The following is a 26,880-nucleotide window of genomic DNA, read 5'->3' as shown; positions in this document are numbered from 1 at the left end:
TCGTTGACTTGACGTTAGATTTAAACCACCATCGTAAAGAGAAGGATACAAAAGGGATTGTTGCATAATTTTGGGCAGCGCTCTTCGAATTCAAAGGGCAGGACCATTACTTGGGTGCTGACGGGAAGACACGCAGCGTCCTGCGATAACACATTCCAATGACAAGGCGCGTCCTACTGTAGACTACATCACGCCTGCAATTATGAATTTAATTTTATCCATGCAGGTCTCATATGTCTTACAATTCACAAATTATACAACTTCAGATGTTTATTTCAGATAAACAAAAATGCGTGATATTTTGCGCACTGTTTAAAATTCACGTTGTGGACGCTTGTGTTCCATACATTGTGTATTCTGCATCTACTATCAACTAAATGTTCCAAATGTTTAAATTTATTTGCAAGCGATCGCCATGTTGCTGCTCAACCGAAGGTATAAATAAAAATTAAAGATTGTATTCAATTGAAATATTTATTAGCTTGCTACCTATTTAAGAACAGTAGCTGTAGTACATGATTATCATGGGTTAATTTACTAATAATTGTTTATTGATTCATTTGTTGGTTTAATATTGCAAGGTTAGGACTCTGCCTTTGACATTTAAGTAGTCTGAGTAATTCTAAAATGTAAACCCCATGTTTGCACAGTCATCTCCATACAAACCGAACGGTAGGTTTAAGAAATTGTTCTCATAAATGACCAACTGAAACTTGTGAGCCACATCAACCAGCATTACTGTCTGTAAAAGATCAAGGAACTAAACTGACAAATGGATGATTATTGGTCCAGAGCAAAGGGGATATCTCTGCAAGATGTTGATAAGAGGCATGATTGCCTATTGTCAATTAAGGCTGGATACATGAAATTCCTGGTAGGCAGGAAACCCGAATTTGAACTGTGTTGGGAAAAATATTGGGTTCTAGTCGAAAGACTATCACTTCGCGTCATATAAGAAGAGAGACTTTAACAGTCAGATACAGAGTAGAAGACAGGGACACATTGGCTTGCATTGGTGGAGACAATGCTGGCAGGTATCTAAGGCCTTCTGGCCAAGAGAGGTGAACAACATGAAGCAGACAACGCACGCTATTATGCCCAGTACCTTAATGGCGGATATCTGATCTTTTTGGGATCGTAGCGTTATGTCGTGCTATGCCACTTTATGTTGACCTTGGCTGCATTACCAATAAAGGGTAATCGGTCACAATTCGTATCTAATCGAATCTTTAATTAAATATCTTATCGTGGTTTTGGTTCGGCCAGCCTGAGTCATGCTTCTGTTGCTTGGCGAACTCCTCGGAACAGTCAGGCTCGGGAGACAGCTGTGCGCCGCCGACATTTTGTTTTGGACAAAACCCTTCAAATAACTGAACCATTTGGAAGGTCAAGAGCAGACAATAAGAATTTTTTCTGGAATTGCGTATATGACGGCGCATTTGCATATTCGTACACTATTTTTAGCAGCACAGGTAAGCACTTTTGAACCTCCTAGAATCATATCGAAACCCCATCAACCATAGAGCTGTCAGATGGAATCCATCTGCAAACTGAACAGGAGAAGTCCAACAGGGTTAGCGGCCCAACTGCGAACACGTAATCGCATTAGAGAGGAGAGAAAAGTTGAGCAAGAAATAAAGGCAGTTAAAAAGAATGAAATCACCCAAAACATAACAATTGACTTGTATTGACGTCATTGATAAAGTATAGACTGTCGAATTAACAAATGATTCATACAATCTCAGCGATGGAATTAGTCCCCAGAAAAGGCGGAATTTTGGTTGCACAGATAATATTTTCAACTCTCAAATCCACTAATTGATAATCGGACTGTAGGATCAGTTACCTATCGATCTGATCTCCTGTATGAATCGAAGGCCATGAGAATTGTGATCGGCTTTATAGCCCTACTACCTAGGTAGAATGTCAACAGAGCCAGAGATTGGAATAAAATGTCTGCTGCATGACTCAGTACTGCACATTAGGGGACCACGTGTCAACTCAGCCACAGGCGAGTTACAGAGATCGTTGGAAAATGCTGTGCTTCGCTGAAATTAAAAATAGAATCTGTTGCAGTTGGTGATGGCCAGTTCTTCATAATTTACGGTAAAATATTCAACTGGTAAAATAGTCAGAAGAGCATAGAGAAAGGACTTTCTCAGATATTTATCAGTGTGTATTTGTAACAAAAGTCTGCTTGCCAGATGTTTGTGAAAGAAAGTTTAATTATACTTTCATTTACAGAAGTGGAAGCCGCTGCGGATTTGCATGAGTGTAAGTGACTGAACTTGCAAGTCTGCAGGTATCAGATGATCGGTGTATCAAGCTAGGTATATTTATCGATTCTGCTTGCTGCCTTGGATAACTGACGGGTAACATTTTATAAATAAGCATCTCTATATTGCCTTGTCCAATGGGGAGACATGTTAATTAACAAGCGTTGGATTTTTAATTAACTGGGTAGCAGCAAAAGGGTCAGTGTGTTTTTGTGCAGGAAGTTTTGGTTCCACGTCGCACATTCTCCCTGTCTTACCTCAATTAAAAAAGATTCGTACCAACAGGAAGCCGGTGCCGCCATTACTGTATGCCGCGAAAAGGAGGTCGCACAAACCCAGCACGTAGGAGCGCGTTCAGCGTATCTGACGTCATCGTTGTGCGCCAAATTGAACGTTCAGCACCCAATTGTTCACCTGACTCACAGGCCCCCTTTCTCCTTTATATAAAAGCAAAACACTGCGGATGCTGGTAATCTGAAACAAAAACAAAAATAGCTGGAAAATTTCAGCAGGTCTGACAGCATCTGTGGAGTGGAATACAGTTAACGTGGAGTGGAATACAGTTAACGGTTCGAGTCCGTATGACTTCATCAGAAATAAGGAAAAATAGAAATTAGGTGAAATATAAGCTGATTGAGGGGGCTGGGACAGGTAGAGCTGGATAGAGGGCCAGTGATAGGTGGAGATTGCCAAATATGTCAAAGACAAAAGGACAAAGGGGTGCTGACGGTGGTGATATTGGCTAAGGAATGTGCTAATGGTGACATTAAGGGTAGAACGCAGGACGAAAAAGTGACTGATGGCCCTAGTGAGGGTGGGGTGGGGGGAAGGGATCGAAATAGACTAAAAGATGGAAAAAAACAATGGATTGAAATAAATTTAAAAATACTAGAAATAGGTGTGAAAAGAAAAATATATTTTAAAAAATGTATTAAAAACATTAGAAAAAAGGGGGGTCGGAAAGGAGGTGGGGATGGAGGAAAAAGTTCATGATCTGAAGTTGTTGAACTCAATGTTACATCTGGAAGGCTGTAAAGTGCATAATTGGAAGATGAGTTGCTGTCCCTCCAGTTTGTGTTGGAACATTGCAGCCGGCCAAGGATGGACATATGGGAATGAGAGTAGGGCGGTGCGTTGAAATGGCAAGTGACAGGGAAGTCTGAGTCATGCTTGTGGACAGACCAAAGGTATTCCGCAAAGTGGTGGCCCAGTCAGCATTTGATCACTCCAATGTAGAGGGGACCGCATTGGGAGTAGTGAATGCAGTAGACTAAATTTAGGGAAGTGCAAGTGAAGTGCTGCTTCATTTGAAAGAAGTGTTTTGGGCCTTGGACAGTGAGGAGGGTGTAAGTAAAGGGGCAGGTGTTGCACCTTCTGTGGTTGCATGGGAAGGTGTAGTTGGAGGAGGGTGAGGTGGAGGGAGTGATGGAGAAGTGGACTAGGGTTTCCGAGAGGGAATGGTCTGTATAGAATGCTGACGGGGGTGGGGGGGGGGGGGCGTTGCTGAAGGGGAGATGTGTTTGGTGGTGGCATCATGCTGGAGTTGGCAGAAATGGTGGAGGATGATCCTTTGAATGTGGAGGCTGGTGAGGTGCTAAGTGAGGACAAGGGGGACCCAATCATGGTTCCAGGAGGGAGAGGAAGGCTTGAGGGCAGATGTGCAGGAGATTGGCCAGACACAGTTGAGGGCCCTGTCAACCACCGTGGCTGGAAAACCTCAGTTAAGGAAGAAGGAAGACATGTCTGAGGAACTGTTTTGGAAAGTGGCATCTTCAAAACAGATACAATGGATGCGAAGGGACTGAAAGAATGGGATGGAGTCCTTACAGAAAACAGGGTTTGAGGAGCTGTCGTCGAGGTAGCTGTGGGAGTCAGTAGGCTTGTAATGAATATTGGTGGACAGTCTATCACCAGAAATTGAGACAGAGGGGTCAACGGAAGGAAGGGAAGTGTCAGTGATGGACCATATGAAAATGATGGAGGGGTGGAAATCAGAAGCAAAATTAATACATTATTCCATGTTCGGGCCTCTGTTTGAGGAAGAATCAGAGACCCCTCAGACCATCCCGGTGGTGGATGGAGGTGTAGAGGGATTGGATGTCCATGATGAAGAGGAGGCAGTTGGGGCCATGGAATTGGAAATTGTTGATATGATGCAGGGCATCAGAGAAATCGTGGGCATTGGTGGGAAGAGACTGGACAAGGGGAGGGAGAATGGAGTCAAGATAGCAAGAAATGAGTTCTGCCAGGCAGGAACAGGCTGACATGACTGGTCTGCCAGGACAGCCCTGTTTGTGGATTTTGGGTAGGAGGTAGAAGCGGGCCATCTGAGGTAGAGAAACTATGAGTTTAGAAGCTGTGGAGGGAAGATGAGGTCAGTAACAGTCCTGGAAACAATGGCTTGATATTCAGTGTTGTGGTCATGGTCCAAGGGGTGGTAGGAGGAAATGTCTGTGAGATGGTGCTCAGCGTCTGCGAGGTAGAGGTAAGTGCACCAGACAACAACAGCACCTCCCTTGTCAGCAGGTTTGATGACAAAGTCAGGGTTGGACCTGAGAGAACGGAGTGCAGCAAGTTCAGAAAGAGACAGGTTGCAGTGGGTGAGTGGAGCAGAGAAATTGAGAGGACTGATGTCCCACCGGCAGTTCTCAATGAAAAGATCAAGAGCAGGTAAAAATCCAGAGGGAGCGGTCCAGGTAGAGGGAGAATATTGGAGATGTATAAAAGGATCCATTGAACGGGGAGAGAACCTCTGCCCAAAGAAGTGAGTTTGGAGGAAGGTTTGGCAGAGGAAGAATTTAGCATCGTACTGAGCCCAAAATTCATTGCGGTGAGGGCACAAGGGTATGAAACTGAGTTCTTTGCTGAGCACTGAGCGTTCAGCATCAGAGAGGGGAAGGTCAGGGGGCACGGTGAATACACGGCCAGGGCTGGGATTGGTGGATGGGAGGGAGTCAGAGGGACAGGCACGGTTGGAGGGCCCTGGATGGCTATTGGTGTTGATGGTTTGTTCCTTTCCACCTGAAAGAAAGAGACAAAGTTTCTTGTTAAGGTGTTGAATGAGACAAAGAATAAAATGAAACTGGAGGCAAGGACAGCTTAGCGATAGGCTGAGTCTGTGCTGCTGGAAGGGGAGGTCGAGTGTGTTGATATGGTGGCGCATGGCACTGAGTGTGGACTTCAGGATGTGACAAGAACATCAGTCCGAGGAGCATTGTATGTCCTGGAGATACCTCTAATCCTGAGTGGGTTCAAAATATGAGGGATGGAACTTCAGTTGGAACCCACAAGGGGTACGTCGGAGGTGGAGACAGTCACTGAGGATGGAATTATGGCTGTGAAAGTGAGTTTTAGTAAACGACTTATCAAACACCAGGAGAGAAATGCAAAACAATGAAAGTGAACAGGGCAAAAGAGACAAGCAGAAATCCTGTCGAAGAGAAGAACAGTACTTCTTCAAGGTAAGCATTCCTGGAAGAGAAGTGGCAGTCGATTAAACACTAAGATAAAAGCAAAATACTGCAGATGCTGAAAATTTGAAACAAAAATAAAAATAGCTAGAAAAACTCAGCAGGTCTGGCAGCATCTGCGGTGAGGAATACAGTTAACTGTATTCAAGTCCATTTGACTCTTCATCAGAACTGAGGAAAATAGAAATGAGGTAAATTATAAGCTGTTTGAGGGGGGTGGGACAGGTCGATCTGTTTAGAAGGTCAGTCATAGGTGGAAGGAATACACCACCTTCCTTTCATGCCTATATGTCCGTCCTTGGACCGCTGCAATATTCCAGTGAAGCTCAATACAAACTGGAGGAACAGCACCTCATCTTCCGATTAGGCTTTACAGACTTCCGGACTTAACAGTAAGATCAACAACTTCAGGTCATTTACTCTGTCCTCCATCCCCACCCCCTTTCCGATCCCCCTTTTTTCTAATAATTTTTAATATATTTTTCTTTCCCCACCAATTTCTATTATTTTAAAAGTAATTCCATCCATTGTTTTATCTCCACCTTTTAGCCTATTTCGATCCCTTCCCCCCACTCCACCCTCACTAGGGCCATCTGTCACTTGTTCGTCCTGCTTTCTATCCTTAACGTCACCATTAGCACATTCTTTAGCTAATATCACCACCGTTAACACCCCTTTGTCCTTTTGTCTTTGACATCTTTGGCAATCTCTTCTTTGCCTCCACCTATCACTGGCCCTCTATCCAGCTCTACCTGTCCCAGCCCTCTCAAACAGCTTACATTTCACCTAATTTCTATTTTTCCTTATTTCTGATGAGTCATAAGGACTCGAAACGTTAACTGTATTCCTCTCCACAGATGCTGTCAGACCTGCTGAGTCTTCCCAGCTATTTATGTTTTTGTCCACATTCTCGCCGCCCCTACTGGCTGCTTTGCTCCATGCTCAATCATCAGTCCACTTTCAGCTTCGCTCGCCATCTCCCTCGCCGCTTTGCTCGCTACCGCATTTGCCGTCTTGATCGTCGCCTCACTTGCCACTACTCTCGCCGCTTGTAGACAGTGAGGGAGCAGAACACTGAGTAAGGGGTCAGGAGCGGGGTGACCCATGAGGTAACTAGGAGGGTGGCAAACACAGTCGCGGTCCCAGAAATTTTAACGCGTGTTTTAGGGTTCAATGTTCTGTGAAAACTGCAATCCTTAACCATGGTGAATAAACACATTTTATTGATGCAGCCCTTGTTGAAATATCTTACACTGCTCAATATTACGGACGGTCCTTTCCTTTGCTGCAAACAGCTGCCTGTGGCGTCGCTGTCAAAGATGTCACAAGCCCTGCGACGGTACGTCCGGTGAATGCGCCTTTTGCAGTTCCGGTGGCAGCGAACAGGGGCATGAATGTTTTCCAACCCTCTTTCTTATCATACCGATATGCCGATTGCATTCAATCTGGAGGCTTTATGGAAGTGCCACTCTTATAATCACGGTATGGGGTTTCTTGCCTCTTTTCAAAGTTCTGGAACTGGACGGGTTGATGGAAGGAACATCTTGAGTGAGAACCATTCATAACAAATTTATTAGAATCACGGAGAAAACCAATAAAGTGGGGTTCTTTGGATGAACTCTGTTGACATTTTGGACAACATGCAGAGCTCACAATTTGTGAGCCCTTGCGGTCAACGTTACGGTATGGTCGGACATTGAGATAACGAAGTTCCCGTCGGGAATTTAATCAATTTAAATGTACAGGAACTCTTGTGTGGATGAATTTTTAAAAAAGCCTAATGCGATACATTAAAATTAAATGAATATAGGTGGGCTAAGCGCTTAAATCGAAGCACCTACACATTGCCATCTGTACCGATGGTCAGGGTATGTGGGTTACTATGACAATTTTGTTTTTATTCAGTTACGGGATGTGGGCGTTGCTGGCTAGGCCAGCATTTATTGCCCCTTCCTAATTGCACTTGAGAAGGTGGTATTGAACTGCTTTCCTGAACCGTTGCAGTCACTGTGCTGTAAGGGAGGGAGGTTCCCGGATTTTGACCCAGCGACGGTGAAGGAACGGCAATATATTTCCAAGTTAGGATGGTGAGTGTCTTGAAGGGGAACTTCCAGGTGGTGGTGTTTCCATTTATGTGCTGCCCTTGTCCTTTTAGATGGTAGTGGCTGTGCGTTAGGGAGGTGTTGCCTAAGGGGGATTGGTGAGGTCCTGCAGTGCATCTTGTGGGTGGTACGGACTGCTGCCCCTGTGCACCATTGGTGGAGGGAGTGAACTCTTGTGGATAGGGTGCCAATCAAGCGGGCTGCTTTGACCAAGTTGGTGTCAAGCTTCTGGGGTGTTGTTGGAGCTGCACTCATCAAGGCAAGTGGACACTATTCCATCACACTCCTGACTTGTAACTTGAGAACCACAGGGACTGCAGCGGTTCAAGAAAGCAGCTCAACACCACCTTCTCAAGGGCAATTAAGAACGTGCAATAAGTGTGTAAGATAGGAATGTGTCAGTCTTCCGCTTTAAGTTTTTCACCCACCTATCTTCATTTAATTTTCATGTATTGCATTAGGGTTTCTTTTCTTATTCATCCACACAAGAGTTTCTGTACAGTTAAATTGATTAAATTCCCGACGGGAACTGTGTTATCTTAATATCCTACAATACTGTCACATTGATCGCAAGGGCTCACAAATGATAAGTTCTGCATGTAGTCCAAAATATAAACAGAGTTCATCCAAAGAACCCCCCATTTATTGGTTTTCACTGTCATTCTGACAAATTTGTCATGAATGGTTCTCAAGGCACAAGTCTAGGGTGTGATGTTGGACAGGCTTTGGGGAATCAGGAGGTGAGTTACTCATCGTAGTAATCCTAGACCCTGAACTCCTCTTGTAACTATAGTATTTATATGGCTAGACCCGTTCAGTTTCTGGTCAATGGTTACCTCTAAAATGTTGATAGTGAGGATTCAGGGACGGTAATGCCATTCAATGACAAGCGGTGATGTTTCAATTCGCTCTTGTTGGAGATGGTTATTGCCTGGCACTTGTGTGGCACGTATGTTGCTTGCCACTTGCAGCCCAAACCAGGATATTGTCCTGGTCTTGCTGCATTTGGATATGGAGTCCTGAATGATGCTGAACTTTGTGCAATCATGAGCGAACATCTCCACTTCTAAGCTTAGGAAAGGAAAGTCATTGCTAAAGCGGATTAACATGGCTTGGCCTTGTACAGTGCCCTGAGAAACCCTGCAGTGATGCCCTGGAACCGATATAATTGACCTCCAACCACCGGAACCATTTTCCATTGTGCTAGGTATGACTCCAAACAGCAGCGAGTTTTCCCCGATGTCCTTTGACTCCAGTTTCTTTTAGGGCTCCTTGATGCCACACTCTGTCAAATGCTGCCTTGATGCCAAGCACAGTCACTCTCACCTCACCTCTAGAGTTCAGCTCTTTTGTCCATGTTTGGGCCAAGGCTGTAATGAGGTCGGGAACTAAGTGACCTTGGCGGAACCCAAACTGCGCCTTAGTGAGCAGGTTATTGCTAAGCAAGTATCGCTTCATAACAGTGTTGATGGCCCCTTCCATCACTTTAATGATGATCGAGAGTAGACTGATGGGACAGTAATTGGCCGGGTTGGGTTTCTCCTGCTTTTTACGTACAGAACATACCTGGGCAATTTTTCACAAAGCCGGGTAGATGCTAGTGTTGCAGCTGTACTGCAACAGCTTGAGAGAGACATGACAAGCTCTGGAGCACAAGACTTGAGTACAACTGTGGGAGTATTTTCAGGGCCTGTAGCCTTTGCAGTATCCAATGTCTTCAGCTGCTTCTTGAGTGAATGGAGTTGACTGAAGACTGGCAGCTGTGATGCTGGGGAACTCGGGTCGGGGCCGAGATGAATCATACACTCGATGCTTCTGGCTGAAAAATGTAAAATAGAATATCTGTTGAATGTGAACATGAAGTTTTGTTTCAATTACCCTGATACATGCAATGCGAACATGATGCTGCTGTTCAACACGAGGTCGGGTTTCAGTATTTTGTAGTCAACAGGGTTAAATGTAAGACTAGACGTGTTGCTGTCTCGAGCAGAGCAGTTGAGCCGTCAGTTAATTTGAGCAAGAAATTCGCATCTGTCAACAGTTAGCAATAGGTTAGTGTAGCTAAAACCACAGTGTTAGAATCCCCATGCAAAATCTCACGCTTCTTCAGAACTAACGGATCGCCAAACTATTTGCCTTTTAATTCTTGTACGACAAACACTGTTTCGCTTAATTATTTATCAAGATAACCTACACGACTTTGTCTCAATGTTGAAGCAAGGAATTGTTATTAGGCATTGGATAAGCAAATTGATGTACATTTACTTGCATTTTGCAGGCCTTTATCATTTGAGATATACATTCTTGTTGAAAATTGAGCCAATTAAGTCAAAAATGTAGCGATTCAGGAAAAGTCAGATCATGTTTGATTTCCTTCTAGGGTGATTTGAAGAAACGGCGGAGAGAATAGATGAAGGTAATGTTGTAGCTGTGGATGTATGCAGTTATTTTAAAAAGTGACACCATAGGATATTGACTCTTGGAAGCAGAATCATTGGGAACTTGCAAAACGGAATTGGATATATACTTGGAAAGGAAAAAAATGCCGGAGCTATGGGGAACAGCGCAAAATTGTGAGTCACTGTCTAACTCTATCAAAATGTCGATCCGGTCACAATCGGCTTCAAGGATTTCTTTCGTGTTCTAAGTTTCTATGATTTTACGCGGCCACGTGGGTAAATGTAGCTTTGGGTGATAGAGAACAGCTGGAAGGTACTTTCAGGACTTTCATGGACGTATTCATTGAATTGAGCTGCACCGCTTCACACCAGCAGCGTTCATTGACTGGAAATCATAATGCCAGGCATTAATCTCGAGACAGGTTTTACAGCATTAATTGCCAAAATGGGCACAAATTGAATATATTTTTCCTGACCTTATAGATGCTGCTATTTAGATATATCAAAGTGATTAGCGTATCAATTGAACATTGATTAATAGCGATCGAATGCATTTCTTGAACTATTATTGGAATTATCTTTTCGGAGGGATGGTATCGCGCGGTACATACACGCCTGGAGTAATATAGCAGAGGAATACTAATTGATTCTTGCTTATTTATAGAAAATCTCTGTTTTTGCACTGTTTCTGCTTCTGCACATTCTGTGCACATTTCGTTTTGCTGTGTTTCCCCTTTTTCTCTGAACTAGCAATTGCAAGAGTCGCGGACGTGAGCTCGTCTCGGGCTGTTGCTTGTTCAGTCTGCAATATCAATGCTTATAAATGAAGTTGATTTAGCAGCTTTGCAAGCCCTATGGGCTACTGCACAAACAATCTTCAGAAAGTCGCAAAAATATCTTTAAATGCAACACACAACCGAAGTTAGATGAAATACATACCCCTCATTCTCCCATTATCGTTAATGCTAAACTCGTGATCTATGTTTTCTTTCTGACCTGATACTCAGCCCTACCTGAGCGTAGACGGTTCTCTCACCTTTATGGTCATGTATTGGAGCTTTCCTGGTTCTGCTGAAATCTAATGCAGCATAATGCACGACTTCTGCTGTTGCTCCCCGCATAGGTCAGAAAGAAATTGTTTGGTTATGTAACCAGTTCATTGTTTTCGTTAGTTTACGTACCACTGACCAAACATTGGGCAGATTGACCTGAGCTGGAAAACGATTGCACAAACAATAATTTATTTTGATTTGCATAAGCGCCTATATTAGCACACTGTGGTCAATATATCCTAGCAGTATGTTCTTTGAATGGAGAGATTGCAAAACCCAGTGGTGCAGAGGGATCTGGGTGTCTTGGCATATGATTCACAAAACGTTGGCATGCAGGTACTGCAAGTGATTCAGAAGGCAAATTGAATGTTGGCTTTTATTGCAAGGGGGATGGAACTGCAGCCATACAGCGCATTGGTGAGACCACATCCGGAATACTGTGTGCAGTTTTGGCCTCATATTTGAGCAAAAATAAATAATTGCGTTAGAAACATTTCAGATGAGGTTCATTCCGCTCATTCCTGGGATGAGGGACTTGTGGAGAATTTTTGAACAGGTCGGGACTATACACATTGTAGCTTAGAAGTATGAGAGGCGATCTAACTGAGAATTGTAAGATCCTGGGTTGGCTTGACAGGCTAGCTATGCGGAGCACGTTTCCGCTTGTGGGGAAGTCTAGAATTGGGGGACAATGTTTAACAATTAGAGGTCTCCCTTTTAAGACATTGACGAAGAGAACACTTATCTCTCAGAAGGTCGTTAATTTGTGGAATTCTCTTTTCCAAAGAGAAGTTGATACTGGGTGATTGAATTTATTCAAAGCAGTGTTAGACAGGTATTTATAGATAAGAGAATCCTGGGTTATCAGGGCAGACAGGAAAGTGGAGTTGACACCAAAACCAAATCAGCCTTGAACTTGTTGAATGGCGGAGCAGGTTCGCGCGGCTGAATGCGCTACTCCTGCTCCTAAGTCCTATGTTCCTACTAAAACAAATATTTAAACCTGTCTATGCTCACTCTACAGAAATGCTAAAACAAGCTTCCGCTTTGAGCCCAAAGAATAATTGAATCTATAAACTGTTATTACCAGGCGCACTTTGAACGAAATAAATCGTTTTCTTCTCTGTCAGATAACTTATCTTTTGCCAGCAATGCGCTGACTGCCAAGCACATTTCGATCCACGATTTGAAGGTAAGATTGTGATCGGATAAATTATTTTTGTAATTGGACTTAAACCATTTTGACGTGATCATGATATAACCTTTCCATTAAATCAATCTTTCTTCACATTTCACTTATATGTCAGACTGAATGAATAAACATTCCGCTTCGCTGAGGTTTGATCCAGATACACATTATTCTTTATCTCGAAAGGAATGAGATATAATGATGTTGAAACATTGAAATATTTATTTATTTTCCGTGATTGCGAAGCTACTTTTAGAGTCAAAACAAAGCCGAATATGCTCCTCAGTCTGCATTGTGCCAGTAGCTTTTGAAATCTCAGCCATTGTCGCGATCAGGACTGGTCACTATGTTTGACTTTTGTTTCGGAAACTAAAGCAGTCGTTTTCGACACTGACGGATTCAACATTAAGGGGATGGGGCTGGAAACTTCAGGTGTGGAAGAAGACCAGCTATGTTCTATTTGCACGGGAAGCAGGCTCAAGAGGCCGTACGGTAGAGACCGACTCATATGCACAATCATTCCCTTTCCAAATCTTCACACACTTTCAGTCAAACTAGTTGCCCTCCACAAAAGAGTGATTGAGCAAATGATTGAGTGCCAGGGTGCATTTCTTTGATCACGCTGCGGTGGGAACATTTCCGCTGTAACATCTAGGAAATTACCTCAACTTTTATTAGGAGCCAGTGAACATTTGTACGTTATAACATGCATTGCAAACAATCGACGGTTTCTGAAAGCAGCTAAAACATTGTTTTACCTTGAAGCCCTAATCGAGCTCTCCTTCGCCGGCGTTACCGGAAGCCATCACTCGCTCTGAGGTTTTGTGCTAAAATCAAATTCTTGTAGTAGACCTTACCTTCATTTTACTCCAGTCGACATCGCAACCGAATAACGATCATTAGCACCAAAACATCCAATCCAATCACGGCACATCCGCGAACTCAGAAGTAAAGTGAATTAACAAGACTAACTGCAAGATTAATAAGAACCTTAATGAGGACGGATATTGGCTGAAAATATAGTTTATTGCTTCTACTTTAATGGTGATTTCAGAAACTTGGTGTTATAGAACAGCATTAACAAAGTTCAAATAGGAGCTTTTTGAAATAATATTTAAAGTAACATCCAAGGATAAATTGAACATTTTGGATTAACCAGCGAAGCGGAATTTGAGGAACTCAGAGCACTGTTTCAAGAGAATTGGAATGAGAAAGCGATCAAATTTTCATGATCATTAAGAGTGCTCTTGTTCTTGATCTTTATTTAATAACATATCCGTTGAGGAATTTGGCGGCAATCTCACAAGAATTTGTTCATTGACACAGCAAAATTCTGGATTGCAGTAATTGATAAAGATAACCTTTCAATTTTATGTTTTGTGTTTACGAAAGTAAGAATGTCACTGAATAGTGAGGGAAATTAACAGGCGATGTTTAACGTTTAACGCTTGGGGAAAGAATTGTTAACAGCATGATGCATTGGGCCGGCTTTTCTGTAGCTGGGAAGCCTTTTTTTGGTTCATGTATGGCATGTGGGCCTCGCTGGCTAGCTCAGCATTTACTGCCCATCCCTAATTTCCATTGAAAAGGTGATGGTGAGCTGCCTTCTTGAACCGTTGGAGTTTCTGTTGCGTCAGTACACCCACAGTGCTGTTATGGAGAAAGTTCCAGGATTTTGAACATGCGGCAGTGAAGGAACGGTCATATAATACCAAGTCAGGATGGTGAATGGCTTGGAGCGGGCTGGCATGTGGTGGCGCTCCCATGCATCTGTTGCTCTTGTTCATCTAGATAGTAGCGGTCATGAGTTTGGAAGGTGCTGCCTAAGGAGTCTTGGTGAGTTCCTGCAATGCATCTTGTAGATGGTACACACTGTTGCTACTGTTAGTCAGTGGTGGAGGGAGTGACTGTGGAAAGGGTGCCATTCAAGCGGGCTGCTTTGCCCTGGTCAAGCAGCTTGAGTGTTGTTGGAGCTGTACTCATCCAGGGCAGTAGAGAGTATTCCATCACATCCCTGGCCTTGTGCCTTTTAGATGTAGTTGGACAAGCTCTGGGAAGTCAGGAGGTGAGTTACTCACCACAGGATCCCTAGCCGCTGACCTGTTATTGTAGTCATAGCATTTATATGGCTAGTCCGCTTCAGTTGCTGGTCAATGGTAACCCCCATAATGTTGGTAGAGGTGGATTCAGTGATGTTAATGCCATTGATCATCACCGGGCAATGGTTGGATTGTCTCTTGTTGGAGATGGTCATTGCCTGACGCTTGTGTGGCGTAAATATTACTTGCCACTTGCCAAACCAAGCCTGGATATTTTCCATGTCTTATTGCATTTGGACATGTCTGCTTCAATATCTGAGAGTTCTGAAATAGTGATGAACGCTGTGCAATCATCAGCAAACATCTGCACTTCTGACCTTATTTTGGAAGGAAAGTCATTGAGGAAGCAGCTGAAGATGGTTGGGCCAAGACATTACCCTGAGGGACTCCTGCAGGCAAATCTACCTTCCTTTGTGCTCGGTATGACTCCAACCAGCAAGAGTTTCCCTTCTGATTCCCATTGACTCCAGTTTTTCTGGAGCTCCTTGATATCATACTGTGTCAAGTGCTGCCTTGATGTCAAGAGCAGTCACTTTCCCATCTCCTCGGGAGTTCAGCTCCTTTGTCCAAGTTTGAACCAAGCCTATAATGAGGTCAGATTCTAACTGACCCTGATGGAGCTCATTTGAACGTCAGTGAGCAGGTTATTGCTAAGCAAGCACCGCTTGATTACACTGTTGCTGACCGCTTCCATTGCTTTACTGATGGTTGACAGTAGATTGATGGGGCAGTAATTGGCGGGCTGATTTTTTTTCTGCTTTTTGTGTGCAGGACGTAGCTGGACAATTTTCTACTGTGCCAAGTAGATGCCAGTTTGTAGATGTACTGGAACTGCTTGGCCGCTTTCACAGCAAGTTGCAGAGCACAAGTCTTCAGTACTATTGCCAAAATATTGTCAGGGCCCAAAGGTTTTGCAGGACCCAGTGCCCCCAGCCATTACTTGATATCACGTGAAGTGAATTAGATTGGCTGACAACTGTCTTCTGTGATGCTGGGGACCTCCCGTGGTGGCTGAGATGGATCATCCTTATTTTCTGCACTGATGTTCTGAGCTCCTCCATCATTAATGATGGAGACACTTGTGGAGCCTTCACCTTCACTGAGTTGTTTAATTGTCCACCACCATTCACGGCTGGATGTGGCAAGACTGCAGAGCTTAGGTCTGACCCGTTGTTTGTGGAACCTCTTATTCCAGTCTATCTCTTGCAGCTTATCCTGTTGGGCTGCAAGTAACCCTGTGTTGTAGCCTCATCAGGTTGACACCTAATTTTTAGGTATGCCTGGTGCTACTCCTGACATATGCTATCTTCTGTTTCTTTCCGCTTTTTTGACTTTTTAGAGGTTTGACACAATTGAACCAGGGGTGATTGCCTGCATTTGTGGTAATGATAGAGTGAGCCATGTGCCGGGCCATGAGGTTACAGATTATGGTTGAGTACAATTCGGCTGCTGCTGATGTTCACAACGCCTCATTGATGCCCACTCTTGAGTTGCCACACTGACCGAAGTCCATCCCTGTAGCACAGTGGTAGTGCCACATAACATTATGGAGGATACACTCAATGTGAAGATGGGGCTATGTCTCTACAAGGATTGTGCGGTGGTCAATCCTACCGATACTTTGATGGACAGATGCATCTGCGGCAGGCAGGTTGCTGAGGATGAGGTTCAGTGTGTTTTTCACACTTGTTGGATTCCTCACCACCTGCCGCAGATCCAGTCTAGCAGCTATGTCCTTTAGGACTCGGCCAGCTCAGTCACTAGTGGTGCTACTTAGCAACCCTTGGTAGGACATTGAACTCCCCCACCCAGAGCATATTTGGCACCCTTGCCACACTCTGTGCCTCCTCCAAGTGGTGTTCCACATGGAGGAGCACTGATTCATCAGTTGAGTGGGTTGGGGGGAGGGTAGAGGTTGGGAGTACGTGGTATTCAGAAGGAGGTTTCCTTGCCCATGTTTGACCTGATGCCATGAGACTGCATGGGTTCCAGAGTCCATGTTGAGAACTCCCAAGGTAACTCCCTCTTGACTATGTACCATTGTGTCGCCTCCGCTGCTGCATCGGTCCTGCTGGTGGCACAGGAGATGCCCAGGCAAGGTGTTGGTCGTGTCTCAGGCTGGATCTGTAAGGTATTCCGTGAGTATGGCTATGTCAGGCTGTTGCCTGACTCGTCTTTGAGGCAGCTCTCCCAATTTTGGCTACAAGCCCCCAGATGTTATCAAGGAGGGCTTTACAGGTTCCATAGGGCTGGACTGCTCGTTGTAGTTTCCGGTGTTCAGGTCGATTCCAGGTGGTCCGACCGGTTTCTTTCCGCTTTTTTGACTTTTTAGAGGTTTGATACAATTGAATGGCTTGCCAGGCCAAAGAGTCAGTCACATTACTAAGGACCTGGAGTCACATGTAGGCCAGGCGTGGTGAGGGGCGGCAGATTTCATTTCCTAAAGAGCATGAGGAAACTAGATGGTAGGGTTGGGCGGAGGTGGGGGGGCGGGGGGTGCAATATTTAGGCAGGGGGATAATTTCAGAAATTTCAGAAATCTGTAATAGGAGTGAGGGTGGGGATGGGGATGGTGTATGAAAGGAAGGTGCGGCGTTTGGCGGGAAGAGTTGGAGATCGGAAACTACACTGGGTGAATTTCGAGGTTAAGCAATGTGTAGAAGAACAGGCATCTATTCATTTTTACCCGAGTTATCAAGTCCAAGACTCCGTTTTCTCAGCAGACAAGTCCCAACTCTTTAATATTCGATATTTAGTATTCATAATCAAGAAAACTAAGTAAACCTGGGGGGAATTGGCGCGCTCCATATTTGTTTCACAGATACACAGTGACGAATAATCTGCTGTTAAAATCAAGGACTTGGTCCAAATGGGACAGATTTCATTGCCGAAGCAAGACAACTGGTGAAATAAATTTATATTCAGTCAAACCACAGGGGGTTCAGCAATATCATCCCTCTGTAAGATTAGTTATTGGAGGTTTGTGAGGCGACAACGTTCTTTGTTTCAAAAATGAGCTAAGAGCCCTTTATGTACTGGGAGATGCGCATTCAGTTGCATGTTTGGAATTCATTCCGAATATCCTCTATCAGACAACAGATGTATTTTTTTTTGGAACTCAGTCTAATTGAGCAATATTGATATACGTTGCAATATCCTGCGCGTGACATCGAATGTCTAAGTAGCACTTCTATTCAGCAAACATGACTCTATACAACTTGTCTGAAGTTTATTAATTGTCGTGTTTAAAGTGGCAATACCGTGCAATAAAATAAACACGAAGTATCCCCGTTTATGTTAAATATGCTTAGGATTATTCCACTCTCCTGTGTTTCACACTTACCATAAACAATTAGCTATGATCCGGTACAATTTCCTCTTAGAATCCCTTAACACATCACCGCGCAGTGATACACTTCAGGGTCTTGGAAAGTTGCGTTCAGCAACTGGAAGGTACTGAACTATTTGCTGTTCAGGCTCAATCGTTTTCAGTCATTGTCGCCTTCTCGCAGGAATTCAGTCTTACCCCGTTTCCACCTATGCACTGTGACACAGGAATCGCCCTGGAAGGTGGACAATCTGCAGCCGAAGGTGATATTTCCTCCTCTGGATACAATCTCTTGTTTGGGCTTCTGAGTCACTCTGAATGAAACGTGAACTGCTAATTTCAGAAAATATAGTCAATTAGAGGCTAGTTGCACTCGGCACGACCTGGGGAAATAAAGAGAAAAAATAACCTATGAAGCGGAATTACAGTTCACTAAGTGAATGTGGACGTTACTTCGGAAACATTATATAAACTTAAAAGTTGGAGCAAGCAGTAGAAAGGTACCTGTGCAAGTGATCCCTTGCAGAGTCGGGCATACAATAACCATGCGCGCTGACATTCTGAGCAACTGATTCAATTGATCACACGCTGCAATAACTGTACGTTTGCAATTGCTAATTTTCAATAAGCTGCTTCGCAATGACGTTTGACATTCTGTAACTGCTGGTTTCGAAAATAGGCTTATTTAATTTAGTGGTGTTTTGTAACATCTGCACTTGTTCATTGCTAGAAAATAACGTGTTATGGACAGCATGGTGTAAGAGAAACTATTTGACAGTTAATTGCAGAACTACATAGCGCTCGCAGTCATTTCTGTTTCCTGTCAAGTAGCCAGGTTCATAATGAAGCAGAACCAGTGGAGAATGGTGGTGTCGTTGATCATGGCAAAAGTTACAGAGAAGTTGAGAACTCAAGCAATCTGAAGTTTCACATCATGGTCAAAGTCACTCGTATTGCAATTATTTACCTCGATTAGGGCCCTTTTGGTGCCCCGGTCGAGCATTCTCCCACTTCTCCTTATCTAAACCTATCATCGTGGCCCCCTGTTCCTCGCCTCTTCATATGTTTGTCTGGGTTTCCCTTAAATACATGTTTACTAATTGTTTCAGCCAATCTCTGTGGCGGTATGTTTCACATCCTCTGCACTCTTTGGGTAAAATCGTTTCCTTTTAATCTCCCAATTAGTCCAGAGAAACTCACAAGCTCCCGTTTCTTTTTCAGGATGCCGCACTTAAAGCAAAAGTGAGCGGACTTGGAAAGGCTGACTTCCGGGTCTCCCACTCTTTCTTACAGGCCCAGCGGAGAGAACTTAGGAGCGGTGGAGAGATAGGCTATCCTATGGGCAGGAGGGTGATGGTAGCTACTTCAGCAAAGCAGAGATTGATCAAAATAGTTGAGGAAGAGATCAGCAGCAGTGCGGCCCTAACATAAACCGTGGGCCACCAGGATCCAAGACCTCATGAGAGCATGGTGAGCGGAATAATGCTGTCAGGTCCCAACACAAAAGCATGAAAATGCCACCAAAAGCTGCAGGACGTTTCTGACCTCGGGCAAAGACCGCAAATTAATGTGTGTTTTCGGGGGCAGCTGAACAATTGGCCGACTGGGAAAGTTGTAGAATCCCCTTGCGAAAGGTGATCCTGGCGCAGTCACTGTGTATTGCTTAAGGTTTGGACCAGTATCACTCATGGTTCAAGCTAACAGCGCAGTAGTACAGTGTGGGATAGGAGAAACCCTGAACCGGAGCCCACAGCACAGAATGCAGTCCCGTGGCCCAAGTCAAATGGAGTGGGGCAGAGGTGGGGCAGCCACGAAATGCACTGTACACTGATCATCCAAGTGGTGACCAGCACTCCCCTGATTGCATGAAGGGTCCTTCAGGCTTAAGCATGAGAAGTCCTTCGGTCAAATATGAAAGCCCAAGCGTCTTTCTCATTGATTCTGCAGGAGGTGAACGTAGGATCATGGAGCCTTGTGATTTAGCAGCATGACTGATGGCTTGCATTGAGCAGCACAGAAGGAGGAAGATAGTGTGGCGGAGGCGCCAGGCTCGTCAAAGTGTGGAACATCTCAAGAGCTGCGCACACAGCTGAAGATCCACGGAGAGCCATCAATCCTAGGTGCCTTGCTTGACCCAATCTGTGGACTGCACTTGTCATTCATGCAAATGACTGAAAACTGTCGCCGATGACTTCGCATAGCTAGGAAATCGGTCGGTCACATATGCCACCTGCTACAGGATTTGGCGACAGTGGCAGAGAGGGCATCCACTGCCAATGGCCTGAAAGTGACCAAGGCAGTCAACTTTTATGGCAGTGGCTCCTCCCAGTGCTCCACAGGTAGCCAGTGCAGGATCTCACAAACCGCCTCACACAAGTGTATCCAGGAGGTCAGGTAAGCCATCTTCGTGGGGGCACAGAGCTTTCTACATTTCAGCTGGGGATCTGAAAATCTTAAAGCAAGAACAGTGGGGTTTGTAAAGACCTCAGGTTTCCCACAAGTGCAGAGTGCCACCGACTTCAATCACGTGGTGCTTAGATCTCCATGACAAACAGTTAACTACTTCAACCGCAACGGCTTCCATCCACTTAATGTTCAGCTGGTGTGCGATCCTACAAATGCATCTTGCAGGTCTGTGCACGATTCCCAGGGAGCCTCCACGACTCCTACATCCTTAGTAGTTCCACATCACTGACTTCTTCCAGGATCCACAGAGGCTGCAATGTTGGCTCCTCGGGGATAAGGACCACCTAAAGGGGACGTGGCTGATGATGCCCATGTGGTGGCCTCAGATCACAGGCACAGTAAAAGTATCACATGGCTCATGGTGTGACCCTGACTTTGGTGGACCTAACGATGGGAATCTTGCAAATGAGGTTCTGGAGCCTCGATAGGTGTGGTGGAGCACTGCAATACAGTGTCGTGCATCAATGTAGTTTGTTGAATGCAACACAACCTAGCACTGCTACGGGGAGTGAACTTGGCCGAGCAGGAGATGGAAGAGCTGCATGTCTCCTCCGATGAGGACAATGTTGAATGGGATGATGGTGATGAGTCCTCGAAAGCAAGGATGCCGGTGATGAGGCCATCGCACTGGCCAGTCGAGGCAAGCACCCTCGGAAGGCCCTCAGAGCCAGAAGATCCATGGAGGATGATACAGTGAGGACAATCCTGACATTCTCACCTTGCATTTGTGAACGTTTGATTCCTGTGTAGCTGATGGCAGCACACGTAGTCTCAGTGCTCAGGCTCTTGTCATGGGGATGAAACTCATCCTAACAGTCCTAGATTCCAGGAGGACTATGACAACATGCAGCAAGGGCACTCCGTGAATCTTCACATTGTCTCTGCGGATGTTTGACTCCTGTCTGGGTGAGAGAAACTTCCTTGTGATCTGTGATTAGGTTCATATCATGGAGACACTGCTGTGAAACGTTAAATGCACCTGATCATTTTTCAGCCTTCAGTATCTGTCCCCTTATGGAGCACACCATCACTGTCACAGATGCTGAAGAGATGGAGGGCAAGCTCCATCTCAAAGGTGCTGACAACACACAGCGAGAATGACAGAACTTTGTGACTCCTGCTCATGAGATTCTAGCAGCAATGACAAGCACCATTGTGGTGCAGGCTTCACTAATGTGTCCAGTGAGTGTTAAACCGAAGCATCACTGTAGTCTGAAGGTTTCATATTGCATAGGTAAGAGGCCCTTGTCTGAGACACCTGTCATTATCTTGTGCAGGAACCCAGGTTTCACATCTGATTGACACGGACAGTGCTCATTATAACAAGTAGAGATAGGCAAGGAGGCATTCTTGGGAGTTCATTTACAATAGTGAACGTTATGTACAAGTGATTAAAACCCTTGCCAGGCAGTGCAAGTACAAAAGAGGTGGAGGCAGCCTGATGACACCTATGCCCTGTCTATGATGACTCCATGGTGGCTGCTTGCCAGTGAACTCACCATCATTGCAGAAATGTTCGGCGCCTTCTGCCGCCAGCTTCTATGCTTACCTCTCAAAGGGGGTGAGGAACTTAATGTCAGTCACCCCATTCCTCATCCAGGCCCTATCCTGGTGATTGTGCATGATCTTATCCATCATACTAAAGTTGTTGAACTCAAGATTCCGACTAGGCACTTTACAGCCTTCTGGACTGAATATTGAGTTCAACAACTTTAGATCTTGAACTCCCTCCTCCATTCCCACCCCCTTTCCATTTCTTCCCCCTCCCTTTTGTTTTTTCCAATAATTTATATAGATTTTTCTTTTCCCACCTATTTCCATTATTTTTGAATCTATACCTTTTATGCCCTTTTAGTCTTACTTCACCCCACCCCCACGAGAGCTATCTGCACCTTGCATGTCCTGCTATCCTTTCTTAATTAGCACATTTTTTAGATAATATCACCACATTCAACACCACTTAGTTCTTTTGTTTGTGATATCTTTTGGTTATCTGCTCCTATCACTGCTTGCTTGTCCCTACAATCACCCCGCCCCCCACTTCTCCCCCCGCCCCCCGCCCCCCACCTTAAACCAGCTTATATTTCACCCCTCTCCTATTTTTACTTAGTTCTGTTGAAGGGTCATGAAGACTCGAAACGTCAACTTTGTTCTTCTCCGTCAATGCCGCCAGACCTGCTGAGTTTTTCCAGGTATTTCTGTCCTTGTTTTGGATTTCCAGCATCCACAGTTTTTTGCTTTTAGTCTTTACAACTGAATCAGCTCTATCCTTGGTATGGAATTAGGAGCACAGTTCCCTGGAGTATTAGGTCTGTAAAGATTACTGCTGAGTTGAAAGCAAGACTGAGTTTGAATCATTTGTTCTCTTGATGCCTGTGTTGAAAATCTTTCCAACCTATTTGCTATAAAGTGTGATATAGTTAATATTTCTTGTTTAGTAAATCTTTTATCCTTTTGTTAAAACATTAACAGCAGCCCAGTGAATCTGTTCAGTAAATACTGTACACTACACGGCTTTGCAAAAATTAAAATAAACTAGTGATCTATTAAGCCTGGTTCCATTCTGGGGTATGACTTGTCCAGCAATAACATCAGCTGGAATCATAACAGTTGCAAATAATTATAAGTTTCTGAAACAAACAGTAGGGCGACTTCTGAAATTTCAGTATTGGGAACGTTGAGAACATGTTGATAATATTTGGTGTATAAAGTCACTAATATTGCTTTGTGGAACAGGAAAGGAGAAGAATGCAAACCATGCCATAAGACAGAACCCCAGCTAAGGCGCCGACGGCTAGTGGGGAGTCTGTTTGTAAACTGTCAAACCAGGGAATGAAAGCTCTGACCTCTAAGGTCCATTTGCTCCCGGCTAACGTCTCTGTAATGTATTCATATGTTTTGATCATGCACTGTGAGCAATCACATGGAACAGACAAAGCCCAACTGCATTACATTTGCATGAAATTAAGTTGCATGAATTCATCTTGACTTGTTGGAAAATGAAATCTACCTTAGATCACGCAACGCCCCCAATATGACTGTTGATAAAAGTATCTGACCGAGGCTCACTAATACGATTTATTCAGTTCAGGGTCACTGGTGCCCCCCTCAGCAGCTCACATTCAAACTCACGAAGCCCGTCTGACGGAAAGTTCAAATTCTCAGTGGGAGGGCCATAAAATTGAGATTATAATTTAGGTGCAATTTAAATAAATTCTGGGCAGATACCGACATGAACTAAGAAGAACGATAAGTAGTCATTCATATCCACGGGTCAGTCCTATCTGTTGAACTCGATGAACGGCCTTCTCCCAGCGATCGTAATCTTACACTACATGAGAGCTATTTTTTTTTGTTTCTAGGGAACAAATATCAAACAGTTAAGTCAGACTGCATGTGCATTTGTAAGTGTATGCACGAGAGAAGAAAAAAACACACGAAGACGAGTTGATTAGATATCTGATTAAATTTTAGTCATCTGTTATATAAGTTTCAGAATTCACACTGGGCCGATCTAGAGGCTCTTTACTCATCTTACTTCTTGCAAAAGCTTCACATCCGTTGAATTTTAAAGCAAACATATAGCCTCCTGGCGTCTCACCTGTGTTATTTTAACACATCAAAAATAAAAGACTCAAATGTCAGACATTTCTCAGAAGCACAGAAAGCGATTGTCGCAAAACCAAAAACTCATTTATTTTCTCTACAATCTAATTATCAACCGAAGCGTCAGTCAGCATCAATTCTTACCCCATTACGATGTGTCGTTCACCTAACATCAGGAAGGAAATAACGAAAGAAGTAAAAAAAATGAGTAGCAGGCGCGACGAGGTGAGGTGGAGCGCTGGGAATTCTTGAAGTGCCCTTGTGACCAAGAGTGAGAGAAGCTAAGAGTTGCTTTATGGAAAGAAATAAGAAGGGAAGACAAACAGAAAGAAAATCAGCAAAACAGAAATTGAGAAAAATAGTAACATGAACGCAACAGAGATAAACAACAGGGATCATAGATTCCGATTGGCTATGTACGATGCCACGGCTCAAATTCTAGTTCTTATAGTTTATAACGTTGCTCAGGATGTAACATTCCCTGGACTGTGAAATGAGTAATATTGTAAAAGTAATGGTAACACCGGATAACTCCCACCTTCTGCACCAAATGGCACTGCATCCTCGTAGGATTATACTGCAAGGATTGGATTAGGTGGCACTTACTTCATATGACAATCATGGTTGGGTGACATTGTGCACTATCAAGTAGGAGGATATACACTGTATCAAGTGCTTTCGAATCCTACAATTTTACAACATAGCTATGGGTTATTAGAGTCCACACCATTGTTTTTCTCCACGTGGACCATTTAGTTAATTCCATTCTCTTTGTCGGTTTCCATAAACTTTCCTATTCCATTTTCCTGCAAATACTTGCCAATGGAAAGGATTGCCTGTTTCAACAACGTAATGCGGCAGCCAGTTCCAGTTTCCAGGCCCCGGGAAAGAGTGATCTACATGTCCATTTTAATGATTTGCGAATGTAATCTATCTTACTACCCGTCTAGCCAGTGAATTGAAAAAGTTTAGCATAGCTTTTAAGCTCCAAGTCACTATAAAGCCAAGACTTACCTATGCACTTTTACACTACTTTACTGACTTCCAGTGAGCATTGTTTCAATAGCTTCAATTTATTATCAATCAGAACCCACAGGTCTCTTTTAGTTTCTATGCAGGTTACTTACCTTCTGTTGAAGTAACATCTGAATACAGTGGGGTAGTTTCCCTCTTGAGTGAGACTGAAGGTAGCTGAGCCGTTGTGATAGTTCCAGCCAGTTTCCCAGAAGGCCCAGTCAGTTGTGGCAGCCGGGTGTGATTTGTATATCATTGACCAGCTGTCAAGGCATTGGGATCATTGATAGTCTGAATGCAAGGTGCGCGCTCTACTTGATAAATCCAGCATTTAAAGGGTGAATTTAACTTTTAAAGCAAGCTACATAGTCATTCTCACAAGGTGTTGTCTGCTGACTGCAGGTGATCTCAGACCTGTTATTGGGCCTCAGAAGTGTGACTTCTGTTGCTTAACTGTGTGATTTTTCACAACTAGCTGTTCGTTCTGTGGTCTCAGAAGTGTGAGTTCTGCTGTTTTCCTAGTTGCTTGCAGAATGTGGAGGTGAACAGCTTCACAGCTCAGTGATCTCAGAGTGGAAGTACAGATGGAGCAATTGTGAGAGAGCAGGAAGGTCCTCTTCCCAAATGAATGTGCCAGGATAATAAAACATCTACAACTACAGACCTGCACGGAGGCTATCGAGCCCATGGCATTATCATAAGGACAATGAAAAGGAGATTCAATGTTGGTTCTTCCCCCACCTCCCCATCCTCAACCTGCCAGTGCACACTGCATACTATTCTAATCACAGCAGATCAATCGATTCACTTTATTGGCCATGCAGAAATTCCTTTTGGGTGCATTGCTCCTTTATTGAAAAATTACATACAAATGAATTATAACAATAAAAGAAAGGCAATTACCCAAGCACAGCACTCTAACTTTAATTAAAATATGTATTAAAAACTATTCCAATACATTAAAATAATCAGCTAGTGACTCCTAACCTGAGGGCATCTGCTCACCCATACAGCAAACTCCTGTTAAAAGTTTTTATAGGGCAGGGCACAAATGGATTCAGGGATCAATTTGTCCTGCATCTGAGGGACTGTACCCTTTCATCTGAATGCAACCAGCAGTAATACTGAAACAAGAGATGATTCTCATTGTTCATGACATTCTTTACTTTCATCAAAATTCTTCGAGAGTAGATTTCATCAAGAAATATCTATTGATCAAATACCCTTCCTGCCTGGTTCAATAATCTCTGGACCCTCATGGAGTCTGCTTTCTTAAGACAATGGTGCCAGGTGAGACATCCAAAAAGGATAGCACTCTCAACTACAGTATAGAATAGTTTCATGATTGTGGAATCTACACAAAAGGATTTTAATTTTCTGAGGCAGTATAATCGTGCATGTCCCTTGGCCACCAAGTACACTGTTGCTTCCAGTTCAACTTACATTCTACTTTGCTATCCAAATATTTGTTGTTAGTAACTATTTTAATGTCATTTCATAAATCTTCATGGGAATAATGTCATTAAATGGCTTTTTCTTGAAATCTATAACTAGTTATCTTGTCTTGTTTTCAATCAGTTTAAGAGAATTGCTGTCGCACCATTTTACAGACTTCTCCATCGAGTTCCTATAGTTTCCTTCTTTATTTCTTATGAGATTCATAAGTACCATATCATCAGAATACCTCAGGATCATTATGTTGTCATACCTCTGATTGACAATCATTTGTGCAGAGGATGAAAAGTAAAGGTGAAAGCACACAGCCCTGAGGAAATCCAGTATTTGTTAACATGGGTTCCGAGTAAATCCCAGAAACTAACACCTGTTTGGGTCCTGCTGTGAAGGAATTCACTGATCCAAACTGTGAGAGTAGGACTGA

This window comes from Carcharodon carcharias, chromosome 7 (genome assembly GCF_017639515.1).
Source record: "Carcharodon carcharias isolate sCarCar2 chromosome 7, sCarCar2.pri, whole genome shotgun sequence".
Lineage (NCBI taxonomy): Eukaryota > Metazoa > Chordata > Chondrichthyes > Lamniformes > Lamnidae > Carcharodon > Carcharodon carcharias.
This window is presented reverse-complemented; position numbering follows the sequence as displayed.